This window comes from Triticum dicoccoides, chromosome 2A, assembly GCF_002162155.2.
Source record: "Triticum dicoccoides isolate Atlit2015 ecotype Zavitan chromosome 2A, WEW_v2.0, whole genome shotgun sequence".
Classification (NCBI taxonomy): domain Eukaryota; kingdom Viridiplantae; phylum Streptophyta; class Magnoliopsida; order Poales; family Poaceae; genus Triticum; species Triticum dicoccoides.
In genome coordinates this window covers 737,196,775-737,209,380 of record NC_041382.1, presented here as the reverse complement: position 1 = coordinate 737,209,380, position 12,606 = coordinate 737,196,775, and the positions used below count along the sequence as shown (strand labels likewise).

General features: G+C 43.3%; 1 long non-coding RNA gene across 1 annotated transcript; it reads right to left on the bottom strand.

Moving 5' to 3' along the window:
- Nucleotides 1–11,055: 11,055 nt before the first annotated feature.
- LOC119352158 lies at nt 11,056–12,136 on the bottom strand. The gene is made up of 3 exons (XR_005170125.1): nt 11,756–12,136; nt 11,230–11,294; nt 11,056–11,120 (listed from the first exon to the last, which is right to left on the bottom strand). It is a non-coding gene; the product is annotated as an uncharacterized LOC119352158 (long non-coding RNA).
- Nucleotides 12,137–12,606: the final 470 nt, after the last annotated feature.

The following is a 12,606-nucleotide window of genomic DNA, read 5'->3' as shown; positions in this document are numbered from 1 at the left end:
GGCCTTAGTGGAGAGAGAGAGGGCTGGCCTAGGGCAGGCCGCGCGCCCCTCCCCCTCTGGTCCGAATTGGATTAGGAGAGGGGGGCGGCGCGCCCCTTTCCTTCTCCCTCTCTCCCTTCCTTTCCCCCTCCTAGTAGGAGTAGGAAAGAGGGGGATCCTACTCCTACTAGGAGGAGGATTCCTCCTCCTGGCGCGCCCTCTAGGGCCGGCCAGCCTCCCCCCTTGATCCTTTATATACGGGGGTAGGGGCACCTCTAGACACACAAGTTGATCTATTGATCTATTCCAGCCGTGTGCGGTGCCCCCCTCCACCATAATCCACCTCGATTATATCATAGCGGTTCTTAGGTGAAGCCCTGCGTCGGTACCATCATCATCACCATCATCACACCGTCGTGCTGACAAAACTCTCCCGTGAAGCTCTGCTGGATCGAAGTTCGTGGGACGTCATTGAGCTAAACGTGTGCTGAACTCGGAGGTACCGTGCGTTCGGTACTTGGATCGGCCGGATCGTGAAGACGTACGACTACATCAACCGCATTGTGCTAATGCTTCCGCTTTTGGTCTATGATGGTACGTGGACACACTCTCCCCTCTTGTTGCTATGCATCACCATGATTTTGTGTGTGCGTAGGATTTTTTTTGAAATTACTACGTTCCCCAACAAGCATGCTTGACACATGTTAAGCATATGAACCCAAGTGGTACAAATGCGGATGAAAAGGTGATTCTTTGCTCAAATTCATCAATTATTTTCTTCATGTCTTGTTTGTATACGTGGCTAACTTGTTTTCTTAGTTGTGGTATGTACCTCATGATTGTTCAATCTTTGTTCAACGGAATAGGGAAGAAAGCCTCATCAAAGAAAGGCAGAGCATCCACTTTGCACCATTGTTGGTTAGAGCTTGAATATGAGGTGAAGTGGAAGAACCGCGATACATTGGAAGCTCCTAGGAATAACTCCAAGAGCTCGGGAGATGTAACAATAGTTGAAGGTGATGATGATGATGATGATGATGATGCATCAAGTTAAGAGGAAGGAAAAAGAAGATCCACTCCTGTTGGGAATATAACTATTAGGCATGACCCGCCCAGGAGGGGCCAGGTCATCTCCATGAAGATTTATCGTTATGAAGCCCAAGATCGCACGACGGTTCATAGATAGGCTTAGTAGCGGGACCAGACCCGAAGGCGGCTTAAGGCCCATAAGCATAAACCACCATGTATGTAAAACTTGTAATGTAAGGCATGTAAGATACGCCACTGCTACCTCTTGAGCACTGCGTTGGTTTTCCCTTGAAGAGGAAAGGGTGATGCAGCAAAGTAGCGTAAGTATTTTCCTCAGTTTTTGAGAACCAAGGTATCAATCCAGTAGGAGGCTACGCGCCAGTCCCTCGCACCTACACAAAACAAATAAATCCTCGCAACCAACGTGATAAGGGGTTGTCAATCCCTACACGGTCACTTACGAGAGTGAGATCTGGTAGATATGATAAGATAATATTTTTGGTATTTTTATGATAAAGATGCAAAGTAAAATAAAAGGCAATGAAAATAACTAAGTGTTGGAAGATTAATATGATAGAAGATAGACCCGGGGGGCATAGGTTTCACTAGTGGCTTCTCTCAAGAGCATAAGTATTTTACGGTGGGTGAACAAATTACTGTTGAGCAATTGACAGAATTGAGCATAGTTATGAGAATATCTAGGTATGATCATGTATATAGGCATCACGTCCGAGACAAGTAGACCGACTCCTGCCTGCATCTACTACTATTACTCCACACATCGACCGCTATCCAGCATGCATCTAGAGTATTAAGTTCAAGAGAACAGAGTAACGCTTTAAGCAAGATGACATGATGTAGAGGGATAAATTCATGCAATACGATACAAATCCCATCTTGTTATCCTTGATGGCAACAATACAATACGTGCCTTGCTACCCCTACTGTCACTGGGAAAGGACACCACAAGATTGAACCCAAAGCTAAGTACTTCTCCGATTGCAAGAAAGATCAATCTAGTAGGCCAAACCAAACTGATAATTCAAAGAGACTTGCAAAGATAATCAATCATGCATAAAAGAATTCAGAGAAGATTCAAATATTGTTCATAGATAAACTTGATCATAAACCCACAATTCATCGGTCTCAACAAACACACCGCAAAAGAAGATTATATCGAATAGATCTCCACAAGAGAGGGGGAGAACTTTGTATTGAGATCCAAAAAGAGAGAAGAAGCCATCTAACTAATAACTATGGACCCGAAGGTCTGAGGTAAACTACTCACACTTCATCGGAGAGGCTATGGTGTTGATGTAGAAGCCCTCCGTGATCGATGGCCTCTTCGGCGGAGCTCCGGAACAGGCCCCAAGATGGGATCTCGTGGATACAGAAAGTTACGGCGGTGGAATTAGGGTTTTGGCTCCGTATCTAATCGTTTGGGGGGTAAGTAGGTATATATAGGAGAAAGAAGTACGTCGGTGGAGCAACATGGGGCCCAGAAGGGTGGAGGGCGCGCCTCGGGGGGTAGGCGTGCCCCCCTACCTCGTGGCCTCCCTGTTGGTTGCTTGACGTAGGGTCCAAGTTTCCTGGATCTTGTTCGTTCCAAAAATCACGTTCCCGAAGGTTTCATTCCGTTTGGACTCCGTTTGATATTCCTTTTCTTCGAAACCCTAAAATAGGCAAAAAAATAGCAATTCTGGGTTGGGCCTCCGGTTAATAGGTTAGTCCCAAAAATAATATAAAAGTGGATAATAAAGTCCAATAATGTCCAAAACAGAAGATAATATAGCATGGAGCAATCAAAAATTATAGATACGTTGGAGACGTATCAGTCACCGAGCCGGACACGTTGTATGAGCCAACCAGGACTCTATAGGCCGCAGGGCGTCAACCCGTGTATATAAGGGGATGACCCGGCGGCGGCTTAGGACAAGAAACAAAAGATTCGAGAGCCGGTCAAGCGTATTCTCTCCCCGCTCATCGAAACCCTGTCAATTCCACATACAACTGGATTAGGCTTTTACCTTCACCGTAAGGGGCCGAACCAGGAGAAACTCCACGTGTCCTTTGTCCTGATTAACCCCTTTAAGCTAACCTCAACGCGATGGCTCCACGACTAAGTCCTCCCTCTAGGACATCTGACGTGATATTTCTACGACAAATCCAAAGTCAGTTGCTTCTATGAAAAGGCTCGACATAAGAAAGAATGCCAAATAAAAACGAAGACTAGAGACAATGATATGAATTAATCATTGGAAGGTATCATGAATGCAAGAAAAGAGATAACAAAAGAAAGAAACATTATGAAGAACGAAGAAAAATTAAGAGAGAACAGAGGCTGGCCAACGAAGGGCGGCAGAGGAGAAGAGGAGGGTTGTGGCCAAGGAGAGGTTGGCAGTGGCCGGGGAGAGGAACATGACAATGGAGAGTGAAAGGTGTCAATGGTAGAAATAATCCAATCATTGGAACAAGAGCAAACTTTGATGTTCATGGACGCAAGTCGTTTCAATGAGAAGCAAAAAAAGCATACATTGAACTTTGTTGCGACCAATTATTGGTGATGCAGTCGATGAGCAAGATGGGAGGAGGCATGGGTGGCGGCATGGCATGACACGTGGGAGGGGGCATGGGAGGATTCATGGGTGCCATTGGTGAGACCATGGGAGGACTCATGGGTATCATGGGAGGCGGCATGGGTCCCATAGGTGGTGCCATGGGAGGCGGCATGGGTCCCATAGGTGGTGCCATGGGAGGAGGCTTAGGTGCTAATGCGGCCAGTGAAGAGGAGGCAACCCACGGAGATGCAAGCACAAGTGATGGCAATGGAGGCAATGATTGTGGTGTGTTTGTATGAATTATGCTTTTGTTTGTGTTTGTGTTGATCTATGCCTATGATTTGAATTTGATATGTTGTTGATTATGTGTGTGGTGATCTTGCAAAGTCTAAATTCTATCCATAGTTCATGTTTTGTTTCAATATGTATGCAACTATGAAGAAGAAAAACATAGTCGGTGCCGTATTTTACATCATCTGCTACGATAGAAACTTTTCTGGTGCCCTATTTTACATCATCTGCTACGGTAGAAACATTTGTTGTCCTAAACGTAATCTTTGGTGCCCTAACCCTACATTTGTGTAATCTTCTTTCCCGTATAAAAAATAGTTTTAGGGAGAGTTGGTCCAGAAAACAGCTCCAACACTCATGCAATTTTTTAGAGAACCTCATATAATCAGCCCAACTTCCCCCCGTCTAGAGAAAGATAGATCCTCCCATAAACTTTCCCCTAAAAGTGCCACGTCAGTGCACTGACGCTACACCCATCGCGTTGTCGCGCCACTCCGCCGCCGTTGCCCATTGTCCTCGCCCGCCCATCCTCGCGCCACTGTCATAAACTACTTATGGGTGGAGTTTCTAAGGGGCCTTGTTGGAGACGCGCAACTGCAAATCTTCACTAAATTATATGGCACCTTGTATAATCACTTATTTGGGGGTGGGCAGGAGGGGTTAAGAGGACTTGTTGGAGGTGCTCTAAAGTTGGCAAATCACACTCGTAGCTTTGAATAGCACGAGGAACACGTCTTGGACGCCCGATCAGCCGACTTTTATCTCATACGTTTCCTTCTGGTTTCTCTGGTTTGCTTCGATATTTTGTTCCAGTTTTTCGGTTCTGGTTTGGTTATTTCCATGTTCTAGATCTCGTTTGTTTTTTCGGTCTTTCTTGTTCATTCAATGAGTCGTCTACTGTTTGCTTCAATGTTACTATTTTTCAAAAACGATTCATTTTGCGAACCAACTTGTAGTTTTTTTTTTTTGAGGGAACCAACTTGTAGTTGAATGGTTAAGAGGACAGTTGTATTCTCAACCCACCAAGGTTCAAGTCCTGGTACTCACATTTATCCTGAATTTATTTCGGAATTTCTAGCGATGCACGTTCAGTGGGAGGAGACGTTCCGTCGACTACGAGGCACCTACGGTGACTTTGTAAAATCTCAAGATGGTATGTCGGTTCAGTCTCTCAGAGGTGTTCATAGGAGTAGGGTGTGCGTTCATAGGAGTGAGTGTATGCGCGTATATGCGAGCGCTCGCGTCTACTATGTTCAAAAGAATAACAATTCACTTTCTATTACTTTTCCCTTTGCGATTCTCTACCAGTTTTCTTTTTTTTCAATTGTTTTTTCTTTCACTCTCTCAAAAACAATTGGTTATCCTTTCTCTCTTTTTAGTCATTTTTTGTATTTATCGAAGTTTTAAGAAGTGGGCCACACCATTTAGCAGCGGCTCAGCCAGAAGCTACCAAACAACTATTGCAAAGGTAAGCCTCATTTAGCGTTTTCTTAAATCACAATTTTTTTATAAAGATAAGCATGTAATCAGGCATCATATATTATGTATCACGTATACTTTTTGATACTTGACATAGACATGCTGAGACATGATAAAACCGATCACTGACCAGACATCCTAATTCAATAACTAAATTTTGCATGAAAGAATCATATATATTTAAAAATAAGAAGTGAGAATAAAACAAATGAATGGCTTTTTGGAACTCAACGGCGTCCCTCCTATGGCTGCAGTGGGTTAACGATGCTAAATAACCAAATTTAGTGCCATGGTGGGAATTAGCAATCTATTTTTTTGGTTTACATTAAAATTGCATGGATTTAGCAGGAGGGCTCTGGAAAAGCTATAACGAGCTACTTAAAGATTTACTTTTCATATATGATTATTTTCAAAATACATAGTGAACATTTTCTAAAGAATACACAATGAACCATTTTCAAATAAATGAACTTTTTTATGAACATTTATAAATGAACATTTATAAGTTTTATTATGTATCTTCTCAATTTGTATAATTTTTACCAATATTTTAAGAAACAAGGGCCGTGCTACGCGTCCGTCGGTTGAAGTTCGGGAAGGTTCGACAACCTCCCACGCCGTTAGATCTCCCCACGTGAGCATCACAAATTGCAACAAGCTAGTTGTTACGCTCATCCCTCTGCAACAACGACTTTGTTGCAAACCACTCTAAAGAGTTATCGTGTGACCTCACGAATTGCAACAAGTTGGTTGTTGCTGAAATAAAGACTGACTTTGTGTGGAGACGTGATGTAACTTTTGCAACAATGGTATTGTTGCAAAAAAAATTGCAACTGTCGTGATGTTGCAGAAAAAAATTGTCTCCACTTTTATGCAACAAAGGTAATGTCGCAGAATTTTTTTGCCTTCACATTCATGCAACGTAGCTGATATTGCGGGAGCAAGTTTTACAACATTACTGATGTTGCGGAATTTATTTGCAATGAATAGGGTTGGCCCAGGTAGTAGGGACCAGACACGTGCACCAAGTCTTCCTGCGAGTCACGCGCCCTCACGATCCAGTGGACCAATGGGTCTGATGGCCACGCGAGCGACGGATGCAGCGAGAAAGATCGGCCAGTTGATTGGACACTTTTTCTCTTTTTTTTTCCAAAAAATGGGCCAACTTTTCAAAAATAGTTTGAAATTTCAAAGAAAAAATGTTTGCATTTTTAGAAAAGTTCAAGATTTATTTTTTGACATTTTGAAAATGTTCGCACTTTTGAAAAACTGCTTGTGTTTTAAAAAATATTTAATTTTTTTAACAATGTTAGTTTTTCTTTAAAATGTCACATTGAAAAATAGTCACAAATTTGAAAAATAGTTCATGATTTTCAAAAATGGGAGCTCTACGCGTCAGCCACTGATAATCTGAAAAGACCCAACCCCCTACGTGACCGCTGGATGGAGCCCTAACAGCCATCTGATCTCTCCACATGAGCGCCATCCTTTGCAACAAGGCTCGTGTTTGAGCTCGTGCTTTGCAACATGGGCCTTGTTCAGCTCCCCGCCGAACCCTTTTTTTTTGCTTTGAAACAAGGCCTACATTTCAGAAACATAAACAACGATGCAATCCATCAAGCAGCTCCAATGTTCCCCTCACCTGTGGCACTGCAACATTGACTATGTGTCAGAAACATCATCCATGTTACAATCCATCAAGCAGCTCCCCTCGCCTCATGCATTGCAACATTGGTTATGTTTCAAAAACATTATCGATGCCGCAATTCATTAGATCCGAATTGCAACACCTACGAATTGGGTGGTCGTCGTCCTCGTATAAGTCGCCGTGCACTACCGTCCATGGGAGGAGCTTGGAAGAGAGAGAGAGAGAGAGAGAGAGAGAGAGAGAGAGAGAGAGAGAGAGAGAACCATGGGGATACCCTCATCCGACATCCCCGCGCCCTGCGAACGAAGTGACAATATCGGCCAGGTGATTTAAGTATTTCCGTTCCAAAAATGTTCACAAATTTGAAAAATATTCTTGTTTAAAAAATATTCATTTTTTAAAAATGACTAGTTTTCGGAGATTTTTAAAATTATGAAAAATGACCATGTTTTGGAAAAATGTTCGCAAATTTGATGAAAAAAGTCACGTTTGTTTTAGCCAGGAGCCCACCACTGATTGGAAAGCATCCTTCCCCACCATGCATGCATCCATGAACCATGATAAACTCATCAAGCAAAGTTCAGTGTCAACCAGGAGTCCGGAGGCCTGAATGCTTTTTTTTCCTGAAAACATAATAACTTTTTTCAATCGAAATAACGGATACATAGTTTAAGAGGAAGGGTAAAATTTCATTCAGTGGCTCCTCAAACCAATCAACGGTATCAGAAAATCTAGCCAACCTGACAAGTTCATGAGCTACTTTATTTGCCTCTTTATTACAATGTTCAAACTTGGACATAGAAAAATCACAAGCAATAAAATAACAATCATAAAAAATTGCCGCCGCCACTCCCGCCAACTGTCCTCCATTATCCATAGTCTCGATGACCTCCAAGTTATCAGAATTGATGACAAGTCGATTACACCCCGCCCTTTGCGCCAGGGATAGCCCAAACCTGAGCGCTAGAGCTTTCGCCGTGAGAACGTCCGCACACCAATCAATTTTCGAGCAGCCCCCTGCAATAAGATTTCCTTTGTCGTCCCTGAGAACAGCTCCGGTCGTTCCCTTAAGAAGGTCATGATCAAAAAAAAGCATCAACATTAAGTTTCACAAAGCCCACGAAGGGCCGACTCCAAACCCTCCTCTTCATGGAAGCATTAGGAGAGGAAACAATAACATAATTGGCTGTAAGAGCTTGAATCCCCATAGATATCTGTTTAGCATTTTTAAACTTTCTCCTTGTGCACAAGTTTACGTCTTTCCCACCATATATTTTTTTCGATAAAAGGGCCACATGGCCCCCATTTTCATTAAGAAAATAAAAGTCTAGATACAACCATCACATCACTTTTTTCCATCAGACCTAATGCATCACCTCATCAACTGATAAGCAACCTACATCCTAGACATATAATTTCCCACCATATATGCTTTGTTTGCGGTCAAAAGACGGCAAAACAAAATCAGTACAGAGCAACGCACTGCTACTTGGTATGTTGTGCCGTATATGCGTGACCGCCGAATGCTACACCCTGAATGCAGCATCTGGCGCATACATATGCCTGGACCAGCCAGCACCGCATCGCGGTAGACGACTTTGTGTTCTAGCTCCCGGGACGCAGATCTGCCCATGGACGGGCGTAGCGCGTTGGCGACACCAAATTTATAAGGTCTGCGGCCCTCCAGGGTTCTGGCCTCATCTGATCCTAGGCTCGTAGCGTATAATGCGCCCTACCTAGCTAATAAGTAGTATGATCGATGCGCGGATGCGGTTTCCATTGGCTCATCGACCACAGCTCACCTGGGCATGCATGCACGCATGATTCCATCACTGGCCGGCCCAGGGCAACACTGTGGGTGAGTCAACTGAGTGCACCGTGTTGCAATCAGGTTGCCCCTGGCTAGATTACCCGGCCTAACATGTGTTGGTCAGTTGGTGCGTGCCCGCGGCCCGCACAATGGTCCAAACAGTACAGACTTGCACAGGGCGTGCCATTGGCACGCCTCCTAAGCGTTCATATGCGCACTTATCTTGCTTATGCACGTCCGCCGGTCTAGTCTGATCCGTGATTAGACAAATGTCTTCTTCAACAGTAGACTATCCAGGACAACCCTAGTAGAAGGTAGATTTAAAAACTTGCAGTTGCCTAGGACAATCCTCTCTTCTTCAACAGTTGACAAAACGCATGCCAAGCTTCTATCACAAAAAATGATTGGTACCAACCACCAACATACTTCAATATGATGATGGGTACCATGTTCAAAGTCAGAATCATCAACTATCCTTTCTAATGACTCAATAACCAATACTGAGTCTTCAACATGGACATCATTGACAAGAACTTGAACTATTATTGCATCCGAATTCAAAATGCCATGTGAAGGAAGATCATCGCCTGATGATGTAATGACTAGCCTCGATTGAGGAGATAAGAGTGACTGCCATATAATATGAGACATGGTTAGTTTCTATATTAGTTATATTGGTCAAGAGATTATAGACAGGTATGCTAATGAAAGTATCAACCTTCTTATTTTAGCTTTTAGGAATGCAGAAAGTAAATGTTGCATGTGTTCATACAATGCGTAGATATGTACTTACAATGAGCTCATTCATATCGCTAGATGCCTTAAGCCTAGCACTTTCCTCGGGAGATCCGCCCAGAATTACAAATCTAAGAAGCATCACCTGCATGGTAAAAGATGAATTCCTTCAAAAAAAGCTTTCTTAAAACATAGTTCAACTGTTGTTTGATCAACTGCCAAATCAAATGAAGTAATGTGGAAGACAGAAATTGGGTTTGTACGTTGAATGATTCAATTATACAGTGGCTGGCTTGTTAATAAATATTCCCAACAAAGAAATGTTGGGCATTGGCACTGATTTTGTTAATAAACTCACTAATACAGTGCCAGAACACAAGAGTAGGTGGAAGCAAGTACATAGGAGTTCTATTTTCATGCATGGAAGATTGCTCACCGGTTCATCGAAGATGGTTGAATTCCATGCCAATTCAGGGTTCAGCAAGGAAACCTTCATACAAGAAAATATGTATCATACTATTATTAGTATTCTTGTGTATCTGAAGAACAGCCGCTATAATTTTACTTACTGCACTAATAGCAAATGCAGCTGCAGACCCAAATCCTACAAGAGAATTCATGTTGGGGGAACCTTGCTTGAATGCTCTAAGACCATCGAAAAGTATATGTGAGAAAGAGTGGCATTTACCACAATGTGAGGAAGAATTAATAAAATACCTGAAGAACACAGTGCAAACCATGCTGGAAATCGGTTTCAGTGTCAACTTGCATTTTATTCTTAAAAAGCAGTTTTCTTAACCCTGAATAAAGAATGCACAATCCCTAGACTCTGTCCTTATTTCTCTGTTTCTTAGGAGGAAATGAACAACTGTCTCTTAAGATACCGCCATACCAATCAAAAGCTCATGAATCAAAAACCAATATTGTACTAACGACAACGAAATGTAGAGCCAAAGTTTGAAACATCATGTGTCGACACTTCAGACACCCTACCTGATGAATACTGAGTTTTCTATCATCCATACGAACTAATTATATATGTGGCAATGCATCTACCAGTCACTATCCTTGTGGAAACATAACTACACCCTTCGTCCCACAATATAAGATCGTTTTTCAAGCTATGTTAGCTTGAAAAGTTGAAAAATGATCTTATATTATGGAACAGATGGAGTAGTAAACAACAAGTACACTAAGATGATATTGGAGCCAAGTATACCTCTTCCAGGCTCTTCTTATGCAGACCCTCCCATCTATCAAATTGGAAGTTTGGGCTCAGGGGTGAGGACGGCGGCGGCAGCACTCATTCCCGCGAGCCTCCACCATTGGTCTGTCCGTGCATGCTTTCTGCGCCTTCCACTTCTTCTGCTTCTGCTTCGGAGGCTGGAACCACCTTAATCGCTGCATCAAACATCGCCTTGATATTCTGCACCATGCAAACAAAACAACAATTATCACTAACTGAACTATGCGTCTATCCTTGCACTATACTGTAAAAGAAACAAGAAGATTTTGTCAACTTTTACCTGCTGTGTTTTTGAGCTGCACTCAACGTAGGCCGTCCGCCAATTACCTTCTTCAGCTCTTCATCCTACAATCAATACAGAGATGAGATCAGAAATGCTGGGAAGTGGCCAAACATAAGCATATGCAATTTACTTTTTAAAGAGAAAACAGAAACAGCTAAAGGTTCTAAGTACCTGAGCGGTGGAAATAGGAACTGCTCCAGGGTGATCCACAAAAAACTGTTTGCCATCCCGCGGATCTATGAACATCAATAGAGTGGTCACGCACTCCTGAGTTACACATCATTTCTTACAGCAAAACTAATAAAGCAAGCAAGCAAGCAGCAATAGACCGAAACAGGCGAAATAATGTCACTGGTTAGACAACATTTCTTACAGTCAACTTTTTATTCGGCATCAGGTAATGCAACTCAATGCCAAGTGACTACAATAATACTGTGTTCCACGGTGTTCTCAAATTGAGTAAATTGCCGTGAATATGACAGTGTAGATGGCTCTAAGAGGTAATAACATCAAGAATTTCTGTCAAACTGAAAACTGAATAAAATCTGGTTAAAAACAGACCTCTGTACATTGGACTTGAGCCAAAGAATATGAAATACAACCAGACGAAACCTATTCTTAAGTTAAAACTTGACGTGGACGAGAGTATCAACAAAGGAAGGAGACAAGAGAACGGTTACGGACGAGTCTTGCTCACCGGTGAAGCCGCCGCCATTGCTTTCCCATCGTGTGGCCATCGAATCTTCACCCCACCTCGTCCCTGTCCTCCGCGAGCTTCAAACCGACGCAGACAGCATCGTGGGGCATGTCCAGCGCGACCATGAGCTGGGATTGGAGGCGCAGCGCAACCTGGTCCTCCTCGTCGCGGGCGAGGGCGGGGAGCCGGGAGAGGTCAAGCCCGTCGCGCGTTCCCCAGAGACCTCGCCGACGAACCCGAGCCCAGGCCTCCATGCCGGCGGCGTCGCGGCGCGGACCGGTAGTGGGGAGAAGGTGAGGGGAAGAGAGAAAGGGTGGGAAAAAGGTGATCATCCTTTAAAAATCACAAGCTATACTCCTATGAACCTGCGTACGCATGCGTGCATGGCGACGAAATGAACAATCAAACAGGACAGACTGGCCATTAATTCATGTTAACCAACCACACGAGAGATTCTCAAGTCTCAACTACCGGGAAGTCGATCGTATTCAATTCATCCATCCAATGCAGATGCCATATGTTAGATTCTCATTAGTACTACAGATGTTCTTTTTTTTTCTTTCTTTTTTGAGGAGCTGTACTACAGATGTTCTGGCGGCAAAGCAAGGCGAATCGTGGGCGTGATAAAACTGATAATTAAGCTGGGCGCACATAAACTTTTTTTAAACCTGCACGGCCGCATGCAGGCTGCAGAACGACAAAACGTTCATATTTGACAATGCAATGTACTCTGTTAGGCTAAACGATCCTGTTGGTAATCAAACATGCACGAAAGATTCGTCAGCTAAGCTATTGTGAGTTGATTAATGGGATGGCATATACATCGCTCCTTACCAACAGGAATAGTTTTA